This window comes from Hibiscus syriacus, unplaced genomic scaffold (assembly GCF_006381635.1).
Source record: "Hibiscus syriacus cultivar Baekdansim isolate YM2019G1 unplaced genomic scaffold, ASM638163v2 tig00002840_pilon, whole genome shotgun sequence".
Lineage (NCBI taxonomy): Eukaryota > Viridiplantae > Streptophyta > Magnoliopsida > Malvales > Malvaceae > Hibiscus > Hibiscus syriacus.
In genome coordinates, this window is record NW_024061947.1 from 4,890,853 (window position 1) to 4,897,032 (window position 6,180).

The following is a 6,180-nucleotide window of genomic DNA, read 5'->3' on the forward strand; positions in this document are numbered from 1 at the left end:
ATGACTTCCAGTATCTCCGTCAGAGCACTGTAGTGTAACTTTATTGGGCATATATTCATAGAACCTTACTCATGTATATGGTTTATTAAACTTTGAGTTTGTATTAGTTTGGTTTAAAAATATATCATGGCGCTTTGGTTTATAAAATGTTTTTAATAACTATCTTGTATGTCTATTTTACACCATGATGTATGTAAAAAAAGAAAATGATCATATTTTGAAAATCAGGAATTGTCTCGGTAGCCCAATGTGGCACTTTAGGTCCATTCGGGTTTAGGGTGTTACATCTGGGCTTAGACTTGTGGACTCAATTTCTAGACCATTAATGATATATTGTGACAATTTTGCTATTGTCTTTATGGCTAAGAATAACAAAAGTGGAAGTCAAAGTAAACACATCGACATTAAGTATCTAGCTATAAGGGAATGTGTTAAAAAAAGAAAGTGGTCATTGAGTACATTAACACTGAGCAAATGTTAGTTGATCCTTTAACTAAAGGCATGCCACCACATAAATTTAAGGATCAGGTTGTCACTATGGGACTTGTTTCCACTTTGTAAATTTTCATTGTAAGAATGATTTGAATGAAATTCTATTCAGTTTGATACTTCTCATTTTGTTTTGTGTGCATTAATTTTAATTTTTTCAAGAAATATCACTAAAGTTTGGACTTAAAATAAACATTGGATTTATTCATTAAGAAATTTGGCAAAGTGTTGAGACATGATACATTGTGATACATGGAAGATATTACTCAACTATAAGAGAAAATATCACTATGATTAGTGCATTGTGTTTTGACTTTAAGTGCTCATGGTCATTACGAACCAAGTGGGAGAATGTTGGTAGTTTCATGGTTCGTGGGAGTTAATTCCCATTTTCCACTCTCCCATTTCACTTACGTGAGATATGGGTTGAGGTAGTTTATGGTGGTTTTTTTATGGGGAACCACACCTATAAATATCCATCTAGCCAAGGTCCCTAAACATCAAACCAAAAACATTCAAAGCATTTCCACATATAGAGAGTTGGGAATTTATTCCATCTAGTGAGGTTTTCGAGTTCTTAGAAGATACTTGGCAGTTCTAGCTTTCGTGTAGTCAAGTTCGAAGTGCTCAACGGTGTTTGGTGATGGTCGACGGTGATTCGATGTATTTGATAGTGGTGCATTGAAATCTCGAATTTCAACATAAGGTGTAGGCAATGGCTGGAGGTATTTATAACGATCTTTTCCGTTGCGTTTATGATCAATGTATGAAAGCATAACTAACAGTTTTTTGTTTGCCATCATCACCTCCTTAGTAGTGGTGCTAATATTACGCCAGAGGGCGACACCATCATAAACGAACTCATCTGGTTCAAAAATCCTTTTGCATCGTACTGTCCACAACCTCCAAATGATGGTAACAAACTAAATCACTGCCTCTTATGTTTGCTTTGTGAAATTAATGTTGTCTAAAAACCAACTTTTCATATCATAAGAACAGAAGATCCCATGCAAAGTACTAGGGATGCATGGATTCCAAATACTTTGCGCTTGGGTGCAATCCCTCAAGATGTGACTTAAGTTTTCCCAAGGACAACCTCATATGTGACATGCATCCCGCCGAACTTATCATCCCCCATGAGACCCGACGAGCATTTGTTACCAATCTATCACGCCACACCAACCAAATAAAATATTTTCATCGAGATGGGATTGACACCTTCCAAATTCAAGATAAGTTCTCCTTTCCATCTTTCCCAAAACTGAGATTAATATATGTCGAACAGGTTGTGAAGACCCCATTGACAGAATATTTCTAGCAGTACGAGTCTTGAATGGATGAGAATCGAGGGATCGGGTAACCCAAAACTTGATTTGCCACATCCATGGGAAGTTGAGCAAATATTTTCTCCAAATGCCACGTCCTCTCAACTGTTATGATTCACTAACCTTGATAGATTCTGCCACGAGGGTGGGAGAGACATTTGATATTGACATATGGGATGTCCCAACCAAAAATGTGAAATTTAACTATCCAAAAAATCATGTACAATCAATCTCAGTCCTCAGAACATGCAAAACCATACGTAAATATTTTTCTTGCTTAAAATAGACATGAATTCTACCTTTAAAATACTCCTTACCTTCATTCTTGTTCTTCAGACCAGCCAGGAAAATAAAAAATATATATATACAAAATCACAAACAAAATCCTTAGGTTTTGTTCTCGTCTCACCACTCGATAAGCTTATTCTTCAATATCATGGACATGAAGAAGATCTCATGTGCCGTCATTGTCACCGCCACCTCCATGAGCGCATTCGTGGCCGCTGGCGGCCCGTTTCTGCCCCTGCCTCAGCTCCTACCCCGAGCCTAGATAGCTGCGTCGCACCCACCATATTGCCTGTTCTCGGGTCCTGAGTTGGAGCCTCCCTTGTTTCTTTCTTTGCTTTCTATTTGCAGTAAGCTAGAAATATCAGAAACCATAGAGTACCTAATAATTCATTGATTATTCTTTTTGAACTTCGTTTTGTTTGTACATTTCTGAAAAACATGAACAGAATAACGATATTATAACTTTTTAAAATGCAGTTATCCAATGATAAACTTCAACATGTATAATGAACATATAATTTATCCAAATGATAATGACAAAATAATATAATAAACAAGAAAAAAAATGCAATAAATACAAGTAACACATGTTATACAAAACATAGCAAGCTTTATCTATCCATAAATCAGCATTTCTTATTCAGAACAATCCACAAATTATATTTGTTTGTTTTCTTCTCTCCAAGCAAACCAGTCTCACATTTATAGATAAATAAGATGCTGGTTGATGTGCAGCAATCACATACAGCACCCTAAAAAAATAATTTTTTGTCACTCCTAATTAAAAGTTCAACGGATTCCGCATCTCAGAATTATGCTTCGAAATTCTTACCAAGAGACCATATATCCGATTTGTAGCCATAAGGTATATCTACGAGGAGCTCAGGACACATATAGTTGGGTGTGCCAAAAACCTATTGAGAATATGCAGACCATATAAGATCATCAGAATGAATCCTTAAAACTGGTTTTCAAAAATTCTATAACCAAAAGTTTTTTGTCATTTATTAACAACAGTGTTTTTTCCGCACTCAAACACATTTCATTGCATCGAATGACTTCTAAGACAGGTTTTTAAAGAAAACTTTCAAAGAAATTTCATAAAAGGAAAATATTAGCACAAGTGCATACCGAGGAAGCAAGGTCTTCCGTGTTAAGTAATTTTGTCCAAAGTCACCTGTAAATTCCATATAAGACATACATATCTTAGAAGACAAAAAAAGACATCCAAACCTAATAAAGAGAACACAGTCCCTTTCTAGAAATCCGTTTGCCTTCATACCAAGCCGGATGTCATTTTCCTTCATTGAGGAATATGTTGGAACACTGGGATTAAATGGAAGTTAGAGCACAGCATCATCATTTATGAACTTTCCTCGCTATAGGGATGAAGATAAAGGCATTACCTTCAGATCCCAATGAAGAACACGATCTGAGTGCAGGTAGTCCACGGACAACAGCAACTAAGTCATCCATTTGCATATTTTCTAGAAACCCAGAGAAAACAATTAAAGGTGAATAAAATCTCTAGCAGGTGCACGTAAGTAGTTCAGCCGCAATAATATTTCTATTACCTCCTCGGGAAAGTGAATACCTCTGGCCTTCTTAATAAGCTCAGCCCTTATTCCAACAAAAATTTTAAGTGCCCCAGTTAGTGCTTTACAAGAATCAGATTGAATTTGCTATTTTTTTTCTCCTAGTGGAATTCCAATTGTTATTTAGTTACATTATAATCCAATCAAAGTTGAGGAAAATGATACATATCAATATAACCAACTATAAATCCCACCCATCAATTCGAGACTGCTTCTGTTGAAAGGTTAAAAACATTAAGATAAGAATCTGCAGTTTTTGGCCAATTTGCCAAAGTAATTTATGTTACATCTACAGTTGACAATAGCAATGAGAAATTATGTCGACTCAAAAATTATGGAAGTTCTTAACTCACAATAAAAGGTCTGATTTATAGTAATGCAGTCTCTGAGCATAAAAATTCCCTAGAATGTGCATAAGATGGTCAAAGAACTTGCATATTCCTACAAAAATATGATAAAAAAAGACTCCGTTTCAAAGGTAACTTACATGTCCCCTCCTTCACAGTAGTTAGTTACAATGCTTATACAGTTTCCCTGAGAAGAATGAAGACAAATTAACAAATCACTGACGAGTTAATCGTGTCCTCAGCAATATAAATTATAATATTTTGTAGAAGCTCTTTCATCTAAAGAGAAAATCTAAAATAGTCATAAAGTCCACCTTATCAACCCAAGCATCTTTGTACTCCACAATATATGGGCTGTTCAATTTGGAAATCAGTTCCATCTGCCATGCAAATAAAATAAAAATAAAGAACATAATGAGAAACACATTATCAAACATGGACTGCCTAGAGATGAATTAAGGTTTCTTGGTTAGCGATATGAAAAAATTACTACATTCCAAAGAATGAGATATCCAGACATCTTTGGCATCGTTTCACAAGTGATTTTGTGGATTAAGTGAAGTTATATTTTACTCAACCAAAATAAATCCTTTCTGAATCAATCAAAGTGAAAAAAAAATAAAGATTGCAGGCGGCGGGCGGAGCCTTCAGAGTGGCAAGAAGGATGGGACTGGTAAAAGGAGAACTCAAGGATTCAAAAATCCCATAGTAGATAAAGATTCACAACCAAGGGTCATCACATTACAAAGTTTGATTGTTGAAAAAAACATAGACAACCATAATCAAACCCAAAATTCTAGAATCAGGATTTCATTTGACCATGAGAATTTGAACACTAAGAAAGATTAATGAATGAAATTTGACCATGAGCATATGAGACAGGAAAATCCAAAAAAATGTTATGTGGATAATTCAACATGAAAATATTAGGAATAACCCCAGCTACTTTCACACAACTCACATGTTAAACAAAAATGATGAGGAAATATGTTAAGAAAGTGACCTCTTGGTGTGCTGTTTAGCCAGGCGAATTTTCTTCAACACATACCTAACATATATGGAAAATAAAAACATATCATAACTGCTAGCTTCAGTCAATAATTGCTAAAAGACATGGAAACAGTGTTGACAGCTGCAATAATGAAATTAAGGCCACATATCCAGTCAATAATTAGCTTTGCTGCATAAACAGTCACAAGAAATATTGATTTTTGCATTCCAGAAATTCTTGAGTAAGAACAGAAAAATCAAAGAACAATCTAAACATTAACAACCACATGGGAATTTCTCGTTTAGAATAATTGTTTCTTTGGGAAGAATAAGATTTTATATCAAAGATTTCCTCAAAGGTTTTCAATTGGGGGGAAACAGCAAGAAAAAACAAAATGGGTAGAATACGTACTTGACTTTCTCAAGTTTATGGAGAACAAGGAAAGCTGCTCCAAAAGCTCCTCTTCCAATCTGTTCTACGACTTCATATTCTTCCATCTTGGACTTTCCATCACCATTATCAATCTCCAATGGATACCTTCAAAAGACCAAAGATAAAAATCCAATCTTTTATTATTCAACAAGGACAGAAACAAATTTCAGAAATCACACCTAAAACAACCTAATAAGCAAAGAGAAAAAAAAGCTCCGAAATTTGATTGCAAGGCAAAGAAGTAGCAGCAAGGAAATTCGCAGAAAAAGGCAAAAAAGGGAGAACTAGAGAAGTTGAGTAAAATTTTTGAAAAGGATGAAACCTTTGACACTATTGAAGCTCTACAAGAAAAAAATGCTATGATCTTAAAGGAAAGAAAAGAGAAACACCCAGGGTTGAGTAAAGCTAAAATATGAGAATGACGATATCAGAGTGGGATTATAAGTGACGGAGATAGAAGTGGATGGACAAACAATAGTAAAAGCAACAGCCATCCTTAATTAAAAAAAATAAATTAGTTAAAAGGGAGATGACTTACCAAAATAACAGCTTAATTGGAAATAAAATTAAAAATGTACCATATAAATGGAAAAAGAAAACACAGAATGGGAATTAAATCAAAGTGAAAGGCAAAAAAGCTTTGCTTGCACATCCAGATTCATGGGAGATCAGTAACACCAGGGAATGTTTTTATAGCATGTAGTTGTGAAGTC

At 34.9% G+C, this 6,180-nt stretch overlaps 1 long non-coding RNA gene across 3 annotated transcripts; it reads right to left on the reverse strand.

Moving 5' to 3' along the window:
* Nucleotides 1-2,080: 2,080 nt before the first annotated feature.
* LOC120153440 lies at nt 2,081-5,885 on the reverse strand. Of its 3 annotated transcripts, XR_005518793.1 has the most exons (11): nt 5,790-5,885; nt 5,447-5,572; nt 5,048-5,092; nt 4,359-4,424; nt 4,185-4,231; nt 3,677-3,722; nt 3,509-3,589; nt 3,385-3,428; nt 3,234-3,279; nt 2,935-3,016; nt 2,081-2,531 (listed from the first exon to the last, which is right to left on the reverse strand). It is a non-coding gene; the product is annotated as an uncharacterized LOC120153440 (long non-coding RNA). The 3 variants fall into 3 exon arrangements; XR_005518792.1 differs by lacking the exon at nt 3,385-3,428; XR_005518790.1 differs by having other exon boundaries at nt 3,234-3,428.
* Between the last annotated feature and the right edge of the window lie 295 nt (nt 5,886-6,180).